This window comes from Lissotriton helveticus, chromosome 9 (genome assembly GCF_964261635.1).
Source record: "Lissotriton helveticus chromosome 9, aLisHel1.1, whole genome shotgun sequence".
Lineage (NCBI taxonomy): Eukaryota > Metazoa > Chordata > Amphibia > Caudata > Salamandridae > Lissotriton > Lissotriton helveticus.
In genome coordinates, this window is record NC_136070.1 from 32,144,797 (window position 1) to 32,168,897 (window position 24,101).

The 24,101-nt window shown below is 43.5% G+C and overlaps 1 protein-coding gene across 1 annotated transcript in view; it reads right to left on the reverse strand.

Annotated features, from left to right (window-relative positions):
* G2E3 (G2/M-phase specific E3 ubiquitin protein ligase) overlaps window positions 1–22,563 on the reverse strand; it is a 326,326-nt gene extending 303,763 nt beyond the window's left edge. Inside the window, exon 1 of the mRNA XM_078659417.1 lies at window positions 22,421–22,563. The gene's annotated coding sequence lies outside the window, so the exon portion shown is untranslated. The remainder of the gene's footprint in view (window positions 1–22,420) is intronic.
* Window positions 22,564–24,101: the final 1,538 nt, after the last annotated feature.

Below are 24,101 nucleotides of genomic sequence, written 5' to 3' on the forward strand. Positions count from 1 at the left end.
TCTGCACTTGCGGACCAGTTCTTGATAAATTAAGTTCATTACCAACTGTATTAGAGCAGATACTCACTCTAAACAAGCGCTTTATCTGTCCCGATCCAGAGTTCGTTAGACTGGGCACCCCCAAAATTGAGCATCAACCACCAGTCGACAACAAGCTCAGTCCGGGCAACGTTACTATAGGGGATGACGCAAATGAAACAGTTACATCTGAGGTAATTATCTCTGGACCTACAAAGCCAGGACTATCAAAGCGACAAAGAAAAAGAGAAAGGAAGGCCAGGAACAAGAAATGCGATGCTGACTCACAGTTAGGAATTGGAATATTCCCCATTTTTTATAACACAAAGGCAAGAACAATAAAAAAAGATGGCATTTGTTCTGAAGTAACTGAAAAAGACGCCAACCCCGTTAATGAAAAATGTATGAGCAAATGCGAATCCAAGAGCTCCCAACCATCAGGAAGCGCGATAAACCCCATAAACAGTAAAAAATCAGCAAGACATGCTGCTAAGAGCGAATCCTCCGCCTGCCATTGGCTCTGGTAATAAGTCAAACAAAACTGCAAACTGGAAAAAAAACAGTGATTCTCACTACAAAGAAATTATGCAGCCAAAAATTAACCGGCATAGGATGCCTCCTCAAGATAAAATTCTCACTTTGGAAAATGACAACATTGAGGGGCATACAAAATCTATGACTACAACAGAATCAATATCACAAATTATGCAAACAGCAAACCAAATAGCTGGCAAAACTGGGGCTCCAGACAACATCAGTCAATTACATCCGGAGCAACGCAGTGAAATCGAGGAACAACTAAAGTCTGTTTCCCCATCACAAATGGAGTTAGAAACGGGTGACCAAGTTATGGCTGATAATCCCCGGCGTGATATCGATATTCGGAATGCACAGTAGTCTGACTCAGGGCAAGTTAAGCTTCTGCATAACGAATAAGGAAATCACCCAACCAAATCAAATGGATGGTAAAGAGCAAAGGCTTGATTCTCCTAAGCCTGGTGTTGAATGTCATCAAATCTGGACACCGGAATATAAAACACAGGGCCGTCACGATATATTGAACAGGTGTAATAACTTGAAATTAATGGCTGAAATCAAGAAGTTAAGAGATATTAAATCCACAGATCTTGAACGAGTTCAATCCCCAATAGGGCCAATGGACTTAATAAATGAACAGACACTGACTACCTGGAAAACCCCTGGGATTGCTCAAACGATATTAGGAAGATCAGATGTATTTCAAACATGGGGTATTCAACTATCACAGCCAGTCACCCCTCGTTATCCCTTTCCGCTAAAGAAAACTTGTTTGCAATCCATTAGGAAACCGGCTGAAGCGGCCCTCCAAAAGCCAGTTTACTCAATTCTATACAATGCCAAAGGCAGAAGCGATGAAGTCCTCACCCAGGAAGAAATGGAAGCAGAAACTAGATCACCAACGGAGCGCTGGAAATGGCTTCCCACTTTGCTAAATGATAAGCGGAAAAACTGACCGATTAGAGATAATGCGAAGTAAGCCGATAAAAGAGGTATACACATTCTATCATGGAACATTGCCTGAGCTAAAAGATTACTAGAGGATGGATTAGCCTTAGATGAATGGGCAAACTGCGATATAATCGCTTTACAAGAGTCATGGCTGCAAGAAGAAATTGCGTTGGCTGGCTTCACGCTCCATTCAGTAGCTGCTGAAAAATGTAAAACCTATGGTAGAGCCATCGGTGGTCTTTCAGTCTAAGTGTCATCTGCTCTAAAAATTAATTCGGAACAACTCAAATCTCCTGATCCAAGTATTAAAGTAATTAAATTATCAGGTCTAATTGCAAGCAATAATATGACCACCATCCTGAATAATGTTTTACACGCAACCTAAAGTTAGAGTGAAAAAGATAAAAAATGCCTTATTATATGATGTAATAACCGACCTTCGCAGCGCCGAGCCATTGTGGAACATAATAACCGGTGATTTTAATTCCAACTTAATACACTCCTTGGAGGAAGATGAAATATTAACTGCAGATAACATGCTCTGGAGCGTTCCACAACAGACGCAAGGTGGGGCAAGGCTAACGGATCGGTTAGGCACACAATTGGTGACAGAGTTAGAGTACTTAGGCATGCGAGTCCTGAACGGAAGGACTGTCTAGGATCGACCGCTTAAGAAAACCTTCTATGGTCCGCATGCCCAATCAATACTGGATTATACAATTGTAAGCCTTTCGCTATTCCCCTTACTATATCATTTTTATATCGAATACTCTCCCATGAGTGACCACGCAATGCAACACATTAAATTCAATTTGTGCGTGGAAAGATTCCAATCATCATATATACTCGAGGGCCAACTATGCACAACTAATCAAAAACGTATAATCTGGTCCAATTTGAAAAAAAATAATAATAATAATAAAAATCGAGTGGTTCTCGATAATAGAGGATACGATGAACAACTTAGGTGACACCCCAATGAACATTCAAGCATGGTCTCTCTTTCTAGAGAATCTAAAATTAAAAATCAAACCACCTGATAAAGGCCAATAGACCCAATTTAAGTAACAAATTGCAGAAGGAATTGATAGATCTAAGGGGCCTGAGAAAAAAACATAAAAAGTTGCAATCGAATCTCGAAGACTCTGGTCAATTAGACATTTTCCAGGCTCTAAGAAAGTTGTATAAAAAGAAGATCTGGGAGCATAAAAAAGGGATAAATGAGAATTTTTGGATTAAATTGCTCTTTAGTTCCAAACTCCCGAATTCAATTACTTTCTGAAAAACTATAAATCAATTAACTAGACCTTCGAATGTACTTGCATCAAATGTGCAGGAAAGCGAATGGGCTACTTTTCTCTCGCTAAAATTTAAAGAAAATATAATAAAAATCCCAGGGAAACAACTCATTCCGCAACATCATCATAAAAGGACAAATGAGGTGGAATGCTGTAGTCGGCTATTAATAACTAATCCAAGCAAAGCTCCAACCTCGGTTATAACACTTGGAACTTACACTGCGGAGGAAATCATAAAAGTAATTAAAAGGGGCAAAAGTAATGGGGCCCCGGGGCCAAACGACATCCCTTAAGCCGCTTACAAACATGAACCCAAATATTGGAGCCCACTTCTTGAGAAACTCTTTGCTGATGTACAAATCTACAACCAAGTTCCGGAAAGTTGGCAAGGATCCATAAGAATGCCCATATACAAAGGTGGCAATAGAACCAACCCACTTAATTATCGACTAATAGCATTGCAGGACGTTGAAGCAAAATATTTTGCATCACTTCTTAAAAGACTTGGTTACCTGGTCAGGAGAAAGAGGACTGATCCCAATCAACCAAACAGGGTTTAGAGCGGGGATCGGAACAATTTCGAATATTATATCCATTACCATGATAGCTGAAAAATGCCAGCGCACCAAAGAGGAGCTGAACCTATGTTTTATAGATCTACAAGCCGCATTTGACAGTGTGGATCGGGACCTATTATGGGCAAAATTGAGATCATGGGATATACCCGAGAGCATATTAAGGGGCATGTTGCTATTTTATTCAGACACATGGACTCGAGTAAAACTAGGGGATGGCTCCCGACTGTCAAGAAAAGTGTTCACAAGAACTGGATTAAAACAAGGTTGTGTCCTGGCCCCACATCTATTCAATCTATTTCTCTCTGGTAATGCTCATTCTCCGAAATTAGGTAATTTGCAACTTTCACATCTCGCATATGCCGATGACATTGTGCTCATGAGCTTAACAAAATTCGGAATGTCCAGGCTATTAACAGAACTTTCAGTTTTCCTGTCTGCAAACAAGCTGTCTTTGAATCTATCTAAGACCAAAACTATGTTAATTACCAACCGACGCTCAACAGACTACAATATCAGCATCGAAGGTAAAAGGGTGGAAAGTGTATCAAATTATAAATACCTGGGATATTTTATTGATAAGTTAACTTTAAAAGACCAGAAAAATTACCTGACACAAAGAGCTGGAGCCTTAATCTTTGCATTCAGTACCTTGTCAAAAAAACTAGAGGGCCCATCTCTTAAACCTTTACTAACTGTAATTGCCAGCAAAGCTCTTCCCACCTTTTCTTATGCAAGTGTAGCAATGCACGGTAAGGATTCCGCCCTTCTAAACAACCTAATTACCAAAATCTACAAGAGAGTCTTTCAACTTCCCCGCTCTGCTTCACCAGCACAAATGCGCTTAGAATTTGGTCTTATGAACGAGTCAGTGGGAAGACTGTATACATGCATTAAGGTATGGTACCGGGTTAAGATGAATGCCATGGATAATAATTTAAACACATTTTTATGGCAGGAATTGGAAACACAAAACAAAGCAGAGGCAAACAAATTCCTGGCCAGTGCGCTGGAATCAACATGTACTGCACAGCTTTGGGATAGAAATTTGCCATTTACTTCATTCAAACAGGCAATAAACAAAGCCGCCAATTTCATTCATTGATTATTGATAAGGAAATTGTTTCCCATCGCTCCCACTCATGGGTTGTGATCAACAGTTACAAATTACTTACTCCGGCGTCCTATTTGGATTCCACTTACTCCGTTTTTATCAAAAAAAGGTTGATGGCCCTAAGATTTGGTAAATATCCAACATTGGCCGACGAGCCTGCCTGGAAACACCCTGCATCTGTTGCCTGTCGGCTCTGCGGTCATACTAAGGAGGACATAATTCACATCATTTGTCACTGTAAGAAGCTAAATCAGGAGCGTAGGCTCTTCTTAAAGAACTGCTTTCTGGTTAAGAGATTACGCACTTGCAGGACAGCGATCATTGGCTGCTTGGATTCAATGGACTCACAAACAAACTATTATAAAGTTTCTGCTTGCTTTTGAAAAACGCCTGAAACTAATTTAATATTTTTTAAATGCATTATGTTTTTGGGTTCTTATTCTTCCCCATTTTAAGTTTTCTATATATGAGCATTTGGATTTTATTCTTACTGTAACTATCTTTGAACATCCTTTATGTAATTTTATCTTTAAACATTGTTTGAAAAGTATAAAGGAAACTTGTTATGGTTTTAATTAACTAAACAATAAAGATTAAATAAATATTAAAAATCATCTGAGTCTGTAATAAGACCTGCCATGCAGTAAACAAATTCCAATCAATTCCGTTACCTTCTCCCTTCCAAAAAAGGTAAAATTCTGAGCAGTCCCCAATTTTACCCTCATAAGATCAGACTCCTACCGTGTAACAAGTGGAATAGCTGAAGAGGGGCGAGGGGGGAGGCAGTGCAAAACAGTATTTAACAATCCAAGTTTTCATTAACATCCTCAAAGGGTTGCCCAGAGATTGTCATTCTCCACTTCAGACGTGTGCCATAAAGAATTTCAATTAGTCAGCCAATTCTGGGCCTAGAACCCAGTTTGTCTACCATTTAATGCTTTGTGACCCCTGGTTATCTTAACCCTGGCTTCGTTACCCATAACACCAGAAACTTGGACTTTTGCAGACTCGCAGCACGTTACTTTTCACTATTCATTCACCCGGGTACCCTTGAAGATAGTATATCGGGGGGGAGGGAGAGGGCACGATACGGGGAATATGCCTAGATGTTGAAGAAAAGTATATAAATGCAACAGCTTTTAAAGTGGTTAGCCCCTTTTTAGGTCGAGCCTTGGCAGAACATGCGCTGCTCTGCGAGGCATGCTGTATTCGAGTATGGACTTGAAGATCCACCTACTATCCGCCCATATTTTTCATTGGCTTGTGTCACTGTCCTTTGTAAATGCTGGATTCTACTGAATAAGCTTGTTAGTCCCTCCTTAGTACTGCCTAGTCTGAAATGAAATGAAAAATGAAATTAAATGAAATGCCAGTATTTGTAAAGCGCACAGCTACCTCCGAAGTGGTGTCCCGGCGCTGGAGGTCCTCGGGAAGATTACGTGAGCTATTGCCCAGAGTCACATGGTGCTGGGCTAACCTACCGCCTGCACCGGGGATCGAACTGTGAACCCCATAGTCCGGAGTCAGGCACCCTAGCCGCTGCGCCACAACTTCATTTGTAACCTCCCATGAGGACTGCCTTTTACTTCTGTTATTACACTGTATGTCTTTCCAAGCACTATTTTCTTTAATGAGTTTCTCCTACTGCAGGCATGACATGCTTTCCTGAACCATTCAGCGAGCCATGCACGCTTTCACTTTCCAAGCAGCCCGGGACAATGGTGGGCTCTTCTCTGGAATTAAATAGGTCTCGCATATACAATAGTTTGAGCTATTGGCATTGTAAATGGCAATACTTATTTATGTGTTAATTATCAAAACATAAATAAAAGACATTGTCATTTACAATGCCAATAGCATGAACTCTTGCAAATGCGAGACCTATTGCATTGGAAAATGCTCGTTGATCCATGCGACAAGCAGAATTGTTAACATTAAAGCAAGACAAGCTAGTAGTGACGTATTTTAAAACATTGGAGTGGCTAAATATGGACAGGTACAGTGCAAACAAGCACAATGCAAAGGTATGTTGCACAGGGGTGGGGGTATGGGGAGGCAAGGAACACAACCTGCAATCATACGATGGATAAACATTTGGGAAAGTGTAAAGCCTCAAAGATTTCTTCTAAAAATCCTTTGAATTTCAAAACACATTGGATTTCGGTTGCAAAACATTGCAACATAACATAAGCAAATTGCTATTTAGAAGGGATTCCATAAACACACCCCTATCAAATACAGATTCCTTATTGTTTGCTTAACCCATTTACCAATTCGGAAAACCTTTTTCCGAATCGTTAATTGGGTTTAGCACATTCCAAATAGTGTTTTAGCAGGCACAAATCCTTAGATTTACAAAATCTGAGCGTTTGCGACCACTAAAACACTTAGTACATGAGGCCCTAAGTACTTAAGAGACCGGAACAGTGCACAGAAGCCCCACGAAGTAGTACAAAAATTAATTTGTCCTCTGTTCTAAGCCTCATATATATCCCAACCCCAGGAATTCTACTACACTGACTAGCATCATTAAAAGAAAAAAAAGCAGCTATTGAATTTAGACACAAACAAAGTCCCACAGTGACTTTCCAGACAATGTGCTCAAAGCTCCTTCAGAGCCTCGAACCTAAAGTAAATGAAAACGTAATGGATGGAATGCCTGAATTGATCTCAGCCACTAGTAATTAATCATGCTGCTTCCTAGTCCCTTGTTATTTTGCACACCATGCCCCCTCATGTTTGGATCCTGCCATAGGCAACTCCGCCTCGACACTGCTCCAATGGGAACAGTTCAGTCCGAACATTAACAGCAGCTAAGCGGACCCCGATGTGCACCCACAAACACTGTACGCTGCACCACACAACTACTCCACTGTTACAGACGTTCCACAGATCTCAACATTACTACGACAAAATGTCACTAGACAACTAAGACAACACAGAATCATAACATCAATCCAGACAGCCACCCAAACACGGCATAAAGAGCACACTGGTAGACATGTGCAACAATCTATATCTATACTACTATCTATACTACTATTATAAAGGAAGAACTTTGAACCTTTGAGGCGGGTAAACTCGGGAACAACAGCGCCAATCCACACACCCGATACATCGTTGCAATCGTCAGGGTGTGCAGATGGACATAGGCTATATAAACGTAATATATGTTATTTAAAAAATTTACCGAAAAAGAAAAGTAGTCCCTTGGAAGAAGCGCCGGCCGCGACGTGCGTGCCCGACGTGAGGAGCGCGGTGAGGAGCGGCGGACATGGCTCGGGGAGGAGCGGCGGACATGGCTCGGGGAGGAGCGGCGGACATGGCTCGGGGAGGAGCGGCGGACAGGCGGTGAGGAGCGGCGGACAGGCGGTGAGGAGCGGCGGACAGGCGGTGAGGAGCGGCGGACAGGCGGTGAGGAGCGGCGGACAGGCGGTGAGGAGCGGCGGACAGGCGGTGAGGAGCGGCGGACAGGCGGTGAGGAGCGGCGGACAGGCGGTGAGGAGCGGCGGACAGGCGGTGAGGAGCGGCGGACAGGCGGTGAGGAGCGGCGGACAGGCGGTGAGGAGCGGCGGACAGGCGGTGAGGAGCGGCGGACAGGCGGTGAGGAGCGGCGGACAGGCGGTGAGGAGCGGCGGACAGGCGGTGAGGAGCGGCGGACAGGCGGTGAGGAGCGGCGGACAGGCGGTGAGGAGCGGCGGAGGAAGTAGGTTATTTATTTATTTATTTAGGAGCGGTGGAAAAATGTAGCAAAAATGAAAATCGTGAGCAAGAGGAAGCAAACGGAGCATTGCAAAAGTGAGCCAAACGGTGCATTACTGGAGGAAAAAGTTACGTGTGCAGGTTACAAAAGCGTACATCGTGAGCAAGAGGAAGCAAACGGAGCATTACAAAAGTGAGCCAAACGGTGCATTACAGGAGGAAAAAGTTACGTGTGCAGGTTACAAAAGCGTAGAAAGTAAACAGAGGTATAGGAGGAAAGAGTGACGTGTGCAGGTAGCAAGAGGAAGCAAACGGAGCATTAAAAAAGTGAGCCAAACGGTGCATTACAGGAGGAAAAAGTTATGTGTGCAGGTTACAAAAGCGTACAAAGTAAACATAGAGGTATAATACTGCAATATATGGAGGAAGGCTCCGGGGGACCCACGGACAACGTCGGGCGGGTGGGGGCCCTGAAGCCTAATTGCTCCCGGACAACGTCGGGACGGGCTGCTACAAAAGCGTACAAAGTAAACAGAGGTATAATACTGCAATATATGGAGGAAGGCTCCGGGGGACCCACGGACAACGTCGGGCGGGGGCCCTGAAGCCTGATTGCTCCCGGACAACGTCGGGACGGGCTGCTAGTGAGTTAGATAAAGAGGGATCCCTCAGCTTGCAGATTCAACTCAACCGTTCTGCCACATTAGACACCGACAACATCTGGCTCCATAGACTTCAAACAGTGAACAACATCAAACCAACAAACACATGGTTTATCATTCCTTGATAAGGGTACGTAAAGGTTGAGGATTGAAGATCTTCTCTTCGCTGGTAATGAGGTCCCCTGCCGAGACCCTCATTACTTTAACATTTATATAAAACACTTCAAGAACATGATTCACACCTGCCACTCCCAAACCAACTGCTACGTGGATGCCATGATGTAATAACTGTTATGAGGTAACAAACAGTTTGAAGCCATAAGCAAAGGTCCTAAAAGCACTGGGGTATGGATGAGTAAACCATCTTCAAACTAAACAGCTCAGTTTATTAAAAAAACAAAAATACACCTTCTGCCTACCCTCTTCATCTTAGGCAACTGAGTTCTCATTACAGTTTAGGTAAGAAACCTGGGAGCACTCTGGGATGGGGACCTCATCATGAGTTTACAAGTAGGAGCAGGTTTCAAAACATATTTGCCACAAAGCAAGCTCCCCATGAAAGGCTACTTTTTCTTCTGGACGTAAAACCTTCTCATTGTAAAGGGAGGGAGGGTAGATGGTTACCTCCAGACTATGGTAACTAACGTATATATATCAAGCTATCAGTGTACTAAAATAAAGCACTATCAAAGGTGCAAAACATTGCGGGAAAACTACCTTCCAAGTCAACCTAGTTCACAGTAAAGGATAATCACATTGAGGGGTCTTGGACTTACATGAAAATGCAAACATCACCCACAACAAATGATTTCATCCTGATTATGGCTTTCATTCATGTAGGATTATGATTTAATCAGTCTGGTTAAGTAAAGGGTAATAGACAGGCAAGGACCACCTGGCTCACCATAGTCACTGATTTGTGACACCAGGACACACTAGATAGCTGGCAGGATGGCTCAGTGGATTGAACGCTCCCCACTGACATGTATATGTTCAGAAGCAGCTGACGTTCAGGAGCAGTATCCGGTCCCTTGATAACTGCGTTGAGTGACGTAATTCACTAGCTTTTCTTGTCATCTTGACCAAGTGCACAACATATTTTTTTAAAGCAGTAGCTATTATTAGGCACTCAGCAACATTAGGGGATGTTATAGCTTGTATGTTTGATGTGCTCATTTAATGGCCAGCCTGTAGATACATTTCATGTGCACTGCACGTGTAGCACACAAAATGCAGAATTGAAATACATAAATGTGTTTACCCGATTTACATTGCCCCACTGGAATGCAAAAACATTTTGATTAGACTTAGTCAGTTTGGAAATCCTCGTACCGACCAGGTTTGTTGAACTCACAAGGAAAGAAAGATGGTAAATGCTGGTAGCAACAGACCTAGCTGAACTTGAAATACTGTGCTGGGTACAGACCTGAATTATTAAAAGGCCTCCGTGGATGTTCAGGGATGCATTTCCTAACAAGACTCTCAATGTGAAGAAATTGGAGCCAGGCAAAAGATGCTCTAATGAAACTGCTTTGCATGAAAAAGTAGCATAGCCTGATGGTACCCGAGAATTGAACTTATAAATCTCGAGGCTGTACAAATGTGGTGCGATGCCCTAGAATTATATAATTGGCTAGACAGCAAGTTGGCACCAAGGCAAGATAACTAAAAGCGCTGATGTGGGAAGAGTTTAATTTAAGGAATTTCCCGTCAAGTCAGAAGATTGTTCCACAACAAACAGTACTGATCTATCTTTTCATTTATTAATATGAGCGAACCGTTAACTTTTTACAAGATGAAGTCTTTAAAGTTAACAACACTTTTTACTAAGGACAAGGACTTTTACGGAAGCTGATTTAATTATAAAATACACACAATAGTCTTTATTACATTTAATCTCATTTAAAAGTTTAAAAATCGTAACAATTGATGCAGTAGTACCTGAATTCTTCAGAGTACTGCCATCATTAACATTTAGATGTAAATTATACATCTAAAGTTAATTTTAATCTAAATGGAGTATTTGCACATGTAGCGGCTGCCACACTTCCAGAACCATAAACTGGTCAAACCCGAAGAAAAAAAAAGTTTAAAAAAAGCTTTCCTCGCCTTGCAATCTTTAAGCACGTCTTAATACATAAAGCACCACAGTGAGGGAGATACAATGGTTTATTTTGGAGTATAGCCAATGCTGCGGTCTGCGAGATTTGATTTATGCAGTTCAACCTCCTTTTAAACACAGAAGCAAGTAGGGCAGCGGAAACTAAGAGACTAATTGTAAATACTTGAGCCATTTCAACACAGAAAGAGGAAATCTGGTCATTTTCCGTTTTAGATTGGGGGTACATTCCATATTTAATATTGTAGCAATGAAACCCAGAAAGGGTGGTTAACTGTGAAATACCAAGAAACTAAAACCACAAAGTAGAGTCACTCAACCAATATCTAATATTAGAACTACTAGCTTATCGGTTCCACTGGGGTCAGATTCCTCAATTCAAGCAGCTTTATCCATATGGTCCATTAAGTGCATCAACTGGTGCCAAACCAAACTGTTCCCCATAATTCAGTAACTGAAATTACCTCTGGATTTATAGGGCTACTCCCAAAGGTTTGTCGAAAATGCCGCCACATTGGCAGCCAAACCCCAACAATAGAAGTGTCCACTGCTACAAAGGACAAGAAGAATGTATTTCGTCTATGATCCACCACTGCTGACCACCTAGACCAGTGGTTCTTAACCTGTCGTCTTGGGAGCCCAAGGGGTCCGCGCAAAGCCTATGCAGGGGGTCCGAGGCTGCTTACAAAATGGAAATATTGGTAGATTAATATGGTGTATATGGTGTGTATAAATAAAGAAGCAAACCATTAAATTGAACATTTTAAACATTCTCGAAATTTGAAGTTACAAATTAAGTTTGTATCCACAGATTGATTCGTGGGAGCGGTGAAAGTGCATCAACCAGAATATAGTACGGCCGATGAGTGGCCTTAATTGAATTGAGACAAGCTCCAACATTCACATTAATTTAAAAAGTAGAATTTTTTATATTGATTTGTGAATTAAAAATAATATTTAAACCATTTTGTTATTGTTTTGGAATTCAAATCATTGAAAGTGCTTAGGCGGAGCCAGCAGCTTCCAATAACGACAGTGGGGGTACCCGGATTCAATAATGATTTAGTGGGGGACCCCGGAGTCTAATCATGAGTAAGGGGGTCAGCTCGCATACGTCAAAAGTTAGGAACCACTGTTCTAGAAGACTAATCCCTGGTCTTGCCTTAGATTACATACCTTTCAGTAATCCAATATATTTCCCATTCTGCTCGTTGCCACTTTTCCCATGCACCTGCATTTTATTTTATTTCCTACACTGACCTCCAACACGGCCATTTGCTCCACTGTTAACAAGTGGATGTTTTGGAGATCGGGATAAATGTGATACAATTTATGTGCACTGGAGTTATGAATGAGACATAGCTGGCACCTGGACAAGTCATAAGTAGACCAAATTTCTGTAAACCAAATGAGTTTACTAAGACAGTTGAGAGGGAGAGATCAATCATCGACAAAATAATACGCTTCTTAACAGCTACAACATACAGCTAGCACTGCAAAACAGTAAGCCCAATATTGTTTAATTGAATAAGGATTATTTTTATTTTAAATGGTGAGGGCAGTCAAGGTAACTTACAAAACTGTTACTTATATCAATTATCAGAAAATACTGACAGCCAAGGACACTTAAGATGGCCAAATAGAAAGTTAAACAAGCATTGGCATAGCCAATAGGTCTCACCTTTGGGACCGTATAAGTGTTTAGCCATGCAACACTTGATGATGTTGCACCAAGGATATTGTGCTGGATAACTAAACACTTACGACACGCAGTGAGTTATAATTTCACTATCAAAAAATGTATAAAACCGAACAAACCTTATCACCCACTGACCATTTCTGCTCACTACATACTTTAAACATTGTTGAACATAGGGACACTCAAGTATGTAGAGGGATTTCCTGCAAGTTAAGATGGCAACAAAACAGAAATTTAGCATGAAGGAAGATAGGTAGGTTTAACCCCTGGTGGCAGCAGCAGCCCACAGACTAAATACTGCTCCCAAACTTGGCCTTTGAGGGATTAAAGAGCTACAGTCGAACAACCAAAATGAGATCATTTCAACAGTAAATCGTACAAAATGCCACCATAACCTCTTGATCAATATTGCCACAAAAATTGCTCAACCTCCAAATGCATTTTCCTAGACATCAGGATCATCATGGTAGTAAACTATATGGGTACGAAAACTAATGTCACTTCAACAGAGTGCTGTGGTCTCCATCTTTAGAAAGTTTGTGAGACAAGAGGCCATTCCCAGGCTTTTCCTGAAAGGAAAAGACTAATGACTGGAAGATAGAAACATTGTAAAACGCAACCTCCACAGATAAAATATTATCGACCCAGAGTTGGAGTGAACACACCTGCATGCCATCTTTGCAAAATAGCACTACATTTAGATCTACTTTTTACTGAATCAATTTTGCTTTTGAACTTTAGAATACGGTACTAACAACTGTTTAAGATCAGCAATGAGTCACTTTCAGTACCAATGTATGCTTCACTTGAGCAAGCATGTGTGATATATATTATATTCACGCTCCTTTTGACCAAAAGAGAGCCGGAGCACAATCTTGAGCGGGTGCAGTTTGCGGTTATGGTCCAACCGCCATATATCACGCTCACACCTTCACTTCCCCCAAAGGATACTGCACTCACGGGGATGCTTTTCAGATGCTTTATTGCCTGCAATAAAGCATATGAAAAGTATCCCCGTGAGTGCAGTATCCTTTGGGGGAAGTGAAGAAGGTGTGAGCGTGATATAGATATATAGATATATGAAGAATAAAGTGAATCTGTGAAGTGTGTGCTCTTTCTGGATCTATATCTATCACACAGACATACAAGCTCTGAAAAGCATTTCAAGTCAAAAACATTAGGTGGGCAATCGGATTTACAATAAATCAAGTTTGCATGGTAACAGCATCACATCCCCAAGGTTAGAAAGAAGGTTCCGGGGAAGAATGAAGACGCGTGCAGCTGCACGGATACAACAGCACTCAAGAAACAACTGTAATTATTAACTGTGGTTTGCAAACCTGAAGATTGCTCTGGTTCAAACCAAGTTTAAGAAATAAAAAAGCTGAGATGAGCCCTTATAGTCATCTTTACGCTGCCTTGCTGGGCACTACATATGGATTACTGTTACGACTGTGGTTTCTTGCCTGGAGCTAGGTTGGCAATGTAGCTACAGGTAGGCGTTTGTCAACCTTGCAGATAACTCTTAAATTACCTTACGAACGAGTGGCTGACAGGCCTCCGGCAATCACTTTGAACAAACATTTTTACTGGACCTACAATGCCCAGAAAAAAATGTTACGTATTGGGATTCAAAACCTAACCAGATTTCAGCATTTTATGCTTACTGAAGTAACCACCGAGTTATTTTTTCAGAGTGCCCATATGAATATCTACTATGCCCAACGCTCAGAAAGTAAACCTTTCAACTATTTGGAACAACCTAGTGATGGGATTCCACCAAGTAGTTTGCGTGATTCATCAGCTTATGTTAGGTGTCATTTTTGTCCAGTTTCTAAGGCCAAGTAATTTACCAAAAGCTGCTGTAGTCTGTTAGAAACATAAGTATTAAAGCTGATGGGTGTGTTGTGTGGGGCAGAAAACTTCAAAAGGATATCACTATATTATATTACTAGCAGCTGGTCACGATGTTGTCCGGGTACGAATTGCTGTCAGCCAGTAGTATATTGTTTTGTAGGATTTTGTTTTGATAGCATTTCTTACCTGTGACAGGCCTGTGAAACGCTCCGATTCACAGTGCACTGCTGATGCACTTAAGAGTGCGCGTTCAGTAGTGTGAACTCGAGTTTCCCTACTTTATTTTTCCTTGCAATATTATATAGCGCAAACTCGACAACATGGCATGAGCACAATTTACATTACAGAAGAACACATTCATTTGTGGTAGGCACGGGGAGACAACGCGATTTGCCTGGAATCACAGTATGTTGAGCTGATGCCAAGATTCGAACGTAGCTCCCCAGCTCTAAAGTTCGCAATTCTAGAACTTGTGGCGGGCGGTGTGTCTAAAAGTGTATGTCGGTGCAATGAGAGATACCTGTGCATTTTTCAAATGGGTGGTGAAAAAATATGAGTATGTTGCTGGAGATGTGGGCCACCGTGCCACCAATGTACTTACCGGGGGAGGGTAAACACCCATTATTCCGCAACTTTCTTTCCGCATACCATCACTCCGCATACTTTCATTACGAAAGTACCATGACTCCACAATGCCATTATAACGCATGGCATTACAATTTATATGCTTTTATCACGCATACATTTACAGCGAAATTCGTTGTAAATGCATGAATGGTAAAAGCATGTTTTTTTTAAATGTTTGGATAAGGTAAGTATGGGTATAGGGTTATATGTTTTGGGGTGAGGTATATGTTTTGGAGTGTTTGGGTATTTTAAGGCTTTAGATATAGTTATGGGTTTTGGGGTACAGGGATATTTTTAGGGTTCAGGGCAAGGTTTGGATTTTGGGGTACAGGGGTATTTTTAAGGTTCAGGGGTAGGTTTGGGTTTTGGGGTACAGGGGTATTTTAAGGGTTCAGGGCTAGGTTTTGTGGTACAGGGGTATTTTAAGGGTTCAGGGCTAGGTTTTGGGGTACAGGGGTATTTTAAGGGTTCAGGGCTAGGTTTTGGGGTACAGGGGTATTTTAAGGGTTCAGGGCTAGGTTTGGGTTTTGGGGTATAGGGGTATTTTAAGGGTTCAGGGCTAGGTTTTGGGGTACAGGGGTATTTTAGGGTTCAGGGGTGGTTTTGGGGTACAGTGGTATTTTTAGGGTTCAGGGCTAGGTTTTGGGGTACAGGGGTATTTTTAGGGTTAAGGGGTAGGTTTGGGTTTTAAGGTACAGTGTATTTATAGGGTTCAGGGCTAGGTTTGGTTTTTGGGGTACAGGGGTATTTTTGGGGTTTAGGGTTAGGTTTGGGTTTTGGGGTACAGGGTTAAGATGGGTTAGTGTTTAAGGGTGTTGGGGTATTTTAAGGAGTAAGGGTGGGTTATGATTATGGGGTGCAGGGGTATTTAAAGGGAGCAGGGTGGGATTAGCACACGATATGAGAAATGGCATGAAGGGCGGAACGTACCACACGCCCCCAGAGATTGTCACGCCCCCAGCACACACCCACAGCACAACGCAGACACGCCCACAAGGGACTACTTTGCTGGCACGGTTCTTTTACCTTTTAAATGTATATGGTGGGCGTCTGCATAGCCTATGTCCTTCTGCTGCAACTACCCTTTCCAACGCTGTATTGGGTGTTGTGATTGGTGCTGTGGTTCCTGAGATTACCCGCCTCAAAGGTTTGGGCACTCTATTATATTAGTATAGATATAGATGGCCCATGGAAGCTAGGAAAAACAAGCATTTACAATGCAACGGTTTCGCCTTTGGAAAAGTTAGAGCTATTGGCAATGTAAAGGACAATGCCATTTATTTATCTGTTTTCAAAACCAACACATAAATACAAATTTTGTCATTTACAATGCCAATAGCTCAAACTTTTCCAAAGGCGAAACCGTTGCATTGTAAATGCTTGTTTTTGTTTTGCTCACTGAGTTAACATGGAGTGTGCTGAAAGCAAAGGCCTTGCCCCTCGATAGGCCTCAAGCTGCTATTCACTGATGCGGCCTAACAAGGCACTATATGCCCGTGGTTGCTTTTATTTCCATTCAGAGGGGGCGTAGTCTCGCAGTTCGTGACTGAGTATGCACCTTTTAGAAAAAAATGATGACAGTGTCCAGTGGAAGGGAAGGATTGCAGAAATGCCTTGGGCGAGGAGAAGCTCCAAGGGTGTGAGATCTCTGTGAGGGAAGGAAGAGTAACAAAGCACATTGGTAAACCTAAGGCGGCCAACAATCTTTGTATAGGGAAGAGGCGGCACCAGTACTGTAAACGAGTTCGAATATTGACTCCAGCAGTGGATGTGTTAGGGGAGGGGTGCTATTCTTAAGGATATGAAAGGGATGTCTAGGGGTGAAGATCAGTCACAGGCTGCTGGTGAACTGCAGAGGCAAAAGGCACTTCAGGGGCTCGTTGTGTGAGCCTGGGCAAATTGCTTATTTTCCATATGCTTAATTAAATGCAACTTTCAAAATTAAGAGTGCTTAAAGAAGGTAAATGCCCATATAAGGCACTTTGTACAAGAGTGAATAAACCGGAATACGTGTTTATTCCGTGACGTGTTGCTACCTCAGTTGCATGGCACATGTGACCTTACACAAAAGTGTCCCCATTACCACAGCAAATGGTCTCTATGTACAAAGATTATAAATGTAAGAGGCTGAGACGGCTATTTGTGAAATGAAGTATAGGTGCCCTGCGCAGTCTACACAGATCCCTGCACCAGGCGCGTGAACCCACTGGGCTGCCACCCCTCCCTCCAGAGCAGATTCGGGGCAGCATGAATCAGAACGGTAAGTACATATAAAAAAAAACTGAACAGCAAGAACTAATGCTGCTTATAAAATAGAAACGCGCTTTTGCGCTGTGGGTAGTAACAATAAAGCAATCAGGGGCCTGTGTTTTGCTACCACAGGGAGGCCGTTCTCTTCTCAATACCCTTTCTAAATTCAACCCAACGAAAGAGAGAAGTTGGGGAGGCTGATTCAATCCCCTTTACACTGTCACTCAGGGAAAATCAGTGCACATGTTTTCAGCAAAATTATGTTCATTGATTAGTGAGAATCGCATAATACTTGCATGCACGCAATTTCACGTTGAACACTGAATGAGTGCACGTGTATGCGCGTGCATTCTATGTGCGTACGTTTTACACATTTCTTCACAGCACAGTGTTATTTTTTTCAAGACAGTTCTCAAAATTAACAATTTAACAGACCAGCACATCGTTCTACGAAGTAAACAGTGGGAAATATATATTCTAACCGAGACAGTGGCTGAAGCCGGACCCCAATACACAAACGTCCACCAGGCATGCGTAGGAGAGCCGGCCACTGAGCATGCATACCAAAGGTATGCCCACAACAGCGCCCCTCCCCCACACAGCGAGTTCCATCCTCTCAGAGCCCTCCTAGGAGATCACAGGTGACACGGGCTCGTCAGAGCAATGAGAGGAGGGGACACGTCAGTCCTCCGTTCTCTGGCTCCATGGTGGAGTTGCGTTGCATTATTACAACTCTCATGACATGCAAATTGGCGGGGGGGGGGCTTTTCTGCGTAGTGTTTACACACAACGCAATTCTCAGTTTATAGACCAGTTGGGCCGCCTACCCATTCGAGGTTACTAAACATTCGTAGTACAGGCTTCCAGAAGTGTAGATGGGGGGAGGTGTGGGGGGATGAAAAGGATGGCATGCAGCAGCGCGGACTTAAAGCACCGCAGCCAGGGAAGAGGGGGCGGGTGAGCAGCGAGTAACTGCGATGCACCAGCACCCCCTCTCGCCCTGTCGGTGGGCTCCCCAGGCTGCAGGTGGGCAGGAGAGGGGGCAGGGAAGCTTCCGCTCTTCGCCCTGTGGTACCCTTCCCAATTCCCTCCTCACGACCTTTTCCCTGCAGGGGTTTCCCGTAGTACCACCTATCATGATGATATACACATATGAGTCAGAAGGAGGAGGGGCGGGGGAGGTGGTAAGCAGGCCTCTCTATCGAAAGGTGACACGAACCAATATCTCTTTGGAAGAAATGGGTGTCACGCCCCCCTCCCCCACTGGAAGGAACGAGGGACAGGAATGCACGGAAAGGAAAAAGATGGGAGAGCTGATGGACAAGCATGCGTGCCAAGGATGGAATGGGCAAGCCCCCCCCTCCCCCCCAGGAAGGGATATCTGGCAGCATCCTTACTTTCCAGGTGCCAAGAAGAGCTGGTACTTCTCGGTGAAGCTGCCGGTGGTCGCCATGCCGAGTCCCCCGGGTAGGTGATGCCGCCTGGAGTGAGGCTGGTGTGTACCTGGCACGGAGCTAGGCGGAAATGGCACAGGCGCCAGCCGGTGCGGGCTGCTCCTCTGCCCGCTCGTGCCCCCTGGAGCGCGGCACCTTCCTGCTGCCGCTCCCCCTGCCTTCTCCTCTCACTCCTGCTTTGAAATTCACGGCACGCAGTTTTTGCCCATTGTTTTTATCCCTGGTGTAATCTGAATGCTCAACGCGAACCGGATGAATAAGGTAAGACCAATCACCAGGGGTCCGCACCTCGAAGCAGGAAGCGAGCAAGAAAGAACAAGCCCTGTTGGGTGAAACGCGTTGGTGAAGGGGGAATGGCATTGAAATAGATCGTCAATCTTAAGATCCGTGGAGTGCGTGTTTTTCTTGGCGTTTTTGGTGAAGGGAGTGGAGAATAGTGTTTGTGAAACGGTAGTGCGCGAGAAAAAATTTGTGATAGGGCTTGTGCGTACCAAAGCATGTAATGAAATGACAAATGAACACGTGCGTAAAAGATAAAGATACCAGTGCGTTGCAGGAAATGCACCAACATGCTCAAAAAAGTGCTCGTGGGAACGCGCAGAGGGAGTAACATGCGGGAATACAGAAATGCAAGCTAAAACAGGAAAGAAAGATTGGAGTCGGTGTCTACTAAAGATGAACCCAAAACACTCCCGAATACATGCCGTGTAATTCATGATAGGAAAACAGTGAACAATAGGGAAGCTTGTGATAGCCAAGTGCCCCGGAAAACCAAGAAGGCTTATGGTCCAACTTACCGAATAAATGCGTGCGCCATTAACCAAGTTCCGAAGCGGACAAACGCCATAGGGACGATGCGGAAGTAAAGAGTGGCTTGAGCGCATGCGTGAAATATCCCCGATAGGTGTTATAGAAGAGGGACTATGGAGAGTAGTCCTGCTGTGTGATCAGAGAAAACGGACTGAAAAAAAGAGTGTGAGGGATCGGACGAATCCAGGGACAGTGAAGTGAGTGAAGTACTAGAAGTGTCTGAGTGATCGAAAAAAATGACTGGGTGATCGAATAAATAAAGATACGTATAAAAATGGGTGAAAAAAAGAAGGAGAAAAGAAATGAAATAATGAACTGGTCAAAAAAGGTTGCAGGATGCACAGAGAGGAAACACGATGAAATGTACGACGTGGTGGAAAAGAAAATGTGCCGAGAAAGGGTGAACAAGTCAGGTCCCGGGCTGGCCAGCCAATCACAGCGCGGCCCGGGAATGACGTCACGGGGGTGTCCCGGGCCGGCAGCCAATCGCAGCGCGGCCCGGGACAAAGGGGCGGGGCTTAAAAAAGCACCAGAAACGCCCCCGAATCGCGTTTTCGTGAGAAAGCGCGATTGACAGCCTCTGTCTCCCAATGGCTAGCCTCCATTTATGGCGCTAGCCAATTGGAAACAGAGGCGGTTCTAACCTCACTACTGAAAACAAAAGATTTCGATCTGGGAGGGGCTTCGCCCCTCGCCAAGGTCGAAACCTAAAAAAAAAAGAGGTCCTTCTGGTATAGTTAAACGCAATCTACAGATTGGATATCCAGACAGATCCTGCCACTTCTCTTTGTTTCCTGGGCCTTTTGAGTATGGGCTCCTAACAATATAAACACTTCAGCAGCATTCCTGTATTTCTGCTTACCAATATCAACTTAGCTGTGTTCCATTTGCCATTCAACACACTGACTTTGTCCTTTTCTGTGTGTTTATTGTAAGAACATCAATAAACATTTCCTTACCCTTCGATCCATTCTGCTACAAATCTGGGGTAAATGGGGGTAATCCCTACGGTGGCAGTACAATCCACCTGCAAGCTTCTGAGAACTTCTCTACCTCCGTGTCAGACCAAAAACTGCAGTCCTACAGGTAAACCTACTTCTGTACCATGAAACTACCTTAATCCGTCCTCTTCCCGGCCCGCTACATCAACGATTTTCACATGCAAACAAAGTTCTACTGAATGTGCATTAGCATCTCAACAGAGGTAGAGTGGAATGTCCCGGGCTATGAAAACACTTAGAATACTAACGCCGAGTTCAGCCATCTCTACTTCAGAAACACACAGACAACCCAACTTTTGTTACGTCTTTCTGCACTCACTCATTCAGTAGAAAAGCACTGTGGAGCCACAGACTTTTTATTCTTTCAAAGTCCCATTGCTGGTATCTTAAAGTATTTAAATAATGATTGTAAACTGAGAGTGAAGGGGCAGAGTGACCTCGGGTAGCTAAACTAACTAAAGGCTGCAGGAAGTGAGTGAATAGGGAAAAAGTAATTCAAATATTAACACTAGCATAATCATAAGACGTGATATACAAGTACCTGCAATTAAAGGGTTACACCCAAAGTTTTCAAAGAAAGTACATGTAGTCAGAACAATACCAATGGTTCCTTGAAGGTCTCTAGAAACATGTTCAAACCAGTGGCCACCAGCAGCTAGGTATTCTTTCTACCTGCCAGTTCTTAAGAGGTATATTAAGGCGAAAAGTACGTTTCACAACTACAAAGCAGGTGTTATGTAAAATAAAGGCACAGGATTAAAATTAGAAATTTCTTACCCACTAAAAAAAAAAAAAATGCGCTCATTGGAAAAGAGTACTGCTTCTTTACACCCCATCAAAGTGAGAATCAAAATAATATCACCTTAGATGTCACCTGAGCCAAGGTTAACACCACCGCCTTAAATCACATCATTGTAAAGTAAGGGTTTCGTATTATAAGAGCTCTAAGGTGAAGGTCGAGACTTGACAACTGCTTAAAGCAAAATTCTGCCTTTGTTCGAAGGACAGAAGAGAGAAAAAAGCATCAACAAAAACAAAACCAGTAGGTCTCACCAATGAGAGCTATTTGCAATTGTTTTTAGCCATCCTGTATATAGCAGCGCGTCTGTTGTGCAGCATGATTAAAAAAACAATTTTTAGAAAAGGGGTGACTTGGCCTGGGCTAATGCATTATATATATATATACACAATGCAGAAGCACCCCTGAAGAAAAGTGAATGCTTCAGGGTGCAGAGGTCTCCCTGTCTAATAGTGCAAAACACATTCCATTCATCGAGCACACCACCTTCGGACGCATAACTAACAATGCAAAACAAAACAATTCCCTTAGATGCACGCATGCCCCTTTGCCATACTTCATAATACTTCTATTCACAGTGCATAGCCCTCCACAGCGCATAAGTCTCCCTCTCAGGAGTACATGGAAAAGCCCCTATTCCTCATGGTTATTAGTTGCATTGTGGACATTGGTATCTTTACAACACCCTTCTCCTTTATTATCTCCTACCAGGTAAGATTATCATTATGCCCCTCTGTCACCGCTGACCAACAATGGGCTTCCATTTAACATTCCGGTGCATCCTGGGAGTTGCAGTCCAGAGGGAAAAATGACAGAGTCCCTTGAAAATAGTGTTACAGCAGTGGTGACGAGACTGGAATTAGGAGCCCCTGACACGAATGCTCTTACTCAAGGCTGCAAGCAGCCCTGGACATATGTGCAGACACCTCTCCCCTGCCGTCACTCACAGCGCCGTGCTCGGTCCTCTCTGAAAGGTCTCCCCCAGCCCGGCTTCCGCCTCGGTCCTGGGCTCACGGTAACCGGGCGCTCCAGCTGCCAGGCCACTATTGAAGTTTCTGCCCCGCCGAAGATTCAAACGCCGACTTCCGCTGCATCGCGGACGTGACGGCGCCGTGGAGGGAAGCCAGGGGACGTACGTACAGCCTGAGACAGGCGTGCGGGTCAAGCCTCGTCCTGAGACGCCGCGCAGTCATTGTAAACAGAGGGCGGAGGCGTCTATAGGACTAGAGGCCATGTGTCACGCTTCCAGAGAGAGGCCTGAACCGCAAGAGAGGCGGAGCTACGGCGAGCCAAGCCAAGGAGGAAAGAGGCTGTCTTGGCAGATTGACAGCGTCTGGCGCCACTCCGAGGAGAGCGATTGTTACGGAAATGACTCGCCACGCGCAGCCTGGGGTTGTCAACACTCCATGGCCAAAGCAAGCAATGGCAATTTATTTTATTTTATTTAATGCATTTTTATAAAGCTCGGACTTTCCTCGAAGGTGTCAAAGCGCTGTACAATAGAACCAGTTACGTTACTTGAGAGAAATGTTACAAAATAGAACGTTACAAAAATAAAAAGGAAACTAGAAGTAGGGTAAAACATAGAAGGCAAGAACACATAATCAAACAAATCAAGCAAGAAGAGGTAGGGTAAAACATAGAAGGCAAGAACACATAATCAAACAAAGCAAGCAAGGGTGAGGAATGTACAAGAAAATATTACAAATTTACAATAACTAACGGTCAGGCGCGCGGCGCCCATTTTTTATTTTTAAAAGGCTTTGAGTGCTGTAGCCCGGGCAGCTGCTGCCCGGGCACACTGGGCACTGGGCCAGTGTACTTCACAGGCCATGCAAAGCTTTTGAAAAGTGTAGGAGGCTTTGTGTTCATTTCTCCTGCAGCCCCTCCCTGACTCGCCAGCCCACTTGAAGGCGCCACAGACTTGGGACAGATACACACTGATGAAAAGCTACAGTAGCCATACACGCAGGGCTTTAAGTGGGATATAAAAACTTGGGGGGGGGGTCTCTCAAAGGGGTGTGGTCAGTGTAATTAGGCATATACAATTTAACATAAAGGCGAAAAAGGTTAGAAAAATAGACCAGAATTATTAGGCAAAAGCTGTTATTTCCTGTGAATACTTCAATAACAGAAATTCTATTAAACACCATTACTTGCAAACCTAGGCAGTTAGTACAATACACAGTATATGGTGTTTTTTACAGTCGACGGCGTTTCGATCCCTTTTACAGAGTCATAGGGATCATCATCAGGACAAAATGTTGCCTAATTTCTAACAAGCCATGAGAGCCTAAGGAGAAGATAGAGAGAAAAAAATCAAGAAGAGTACAGTAAAAAGTAATCCAGAGGTTCTAGAGTGAGCAGCTCTACATTAACGTGACTAAGCATACATTATTCAGTGAACGGAGCTGTTGCTAAAGAAACATATGCTGTTGTTTCTTGCTACAGTGAGCCGTGCAGTAAAGTGATCAGCGGCGGTAATGAGAGAGTACTCCGTGAAGCTAAAAGGTCTTTTGGAAGTGATTCGTACATGCCGTAGACGTAGTGACAAAATTGTGGTCCAAGTGGTGAACCGGCATCGTGAGCGGACGCATTTGTAGGAAGACCGCTATATATAACGATAAC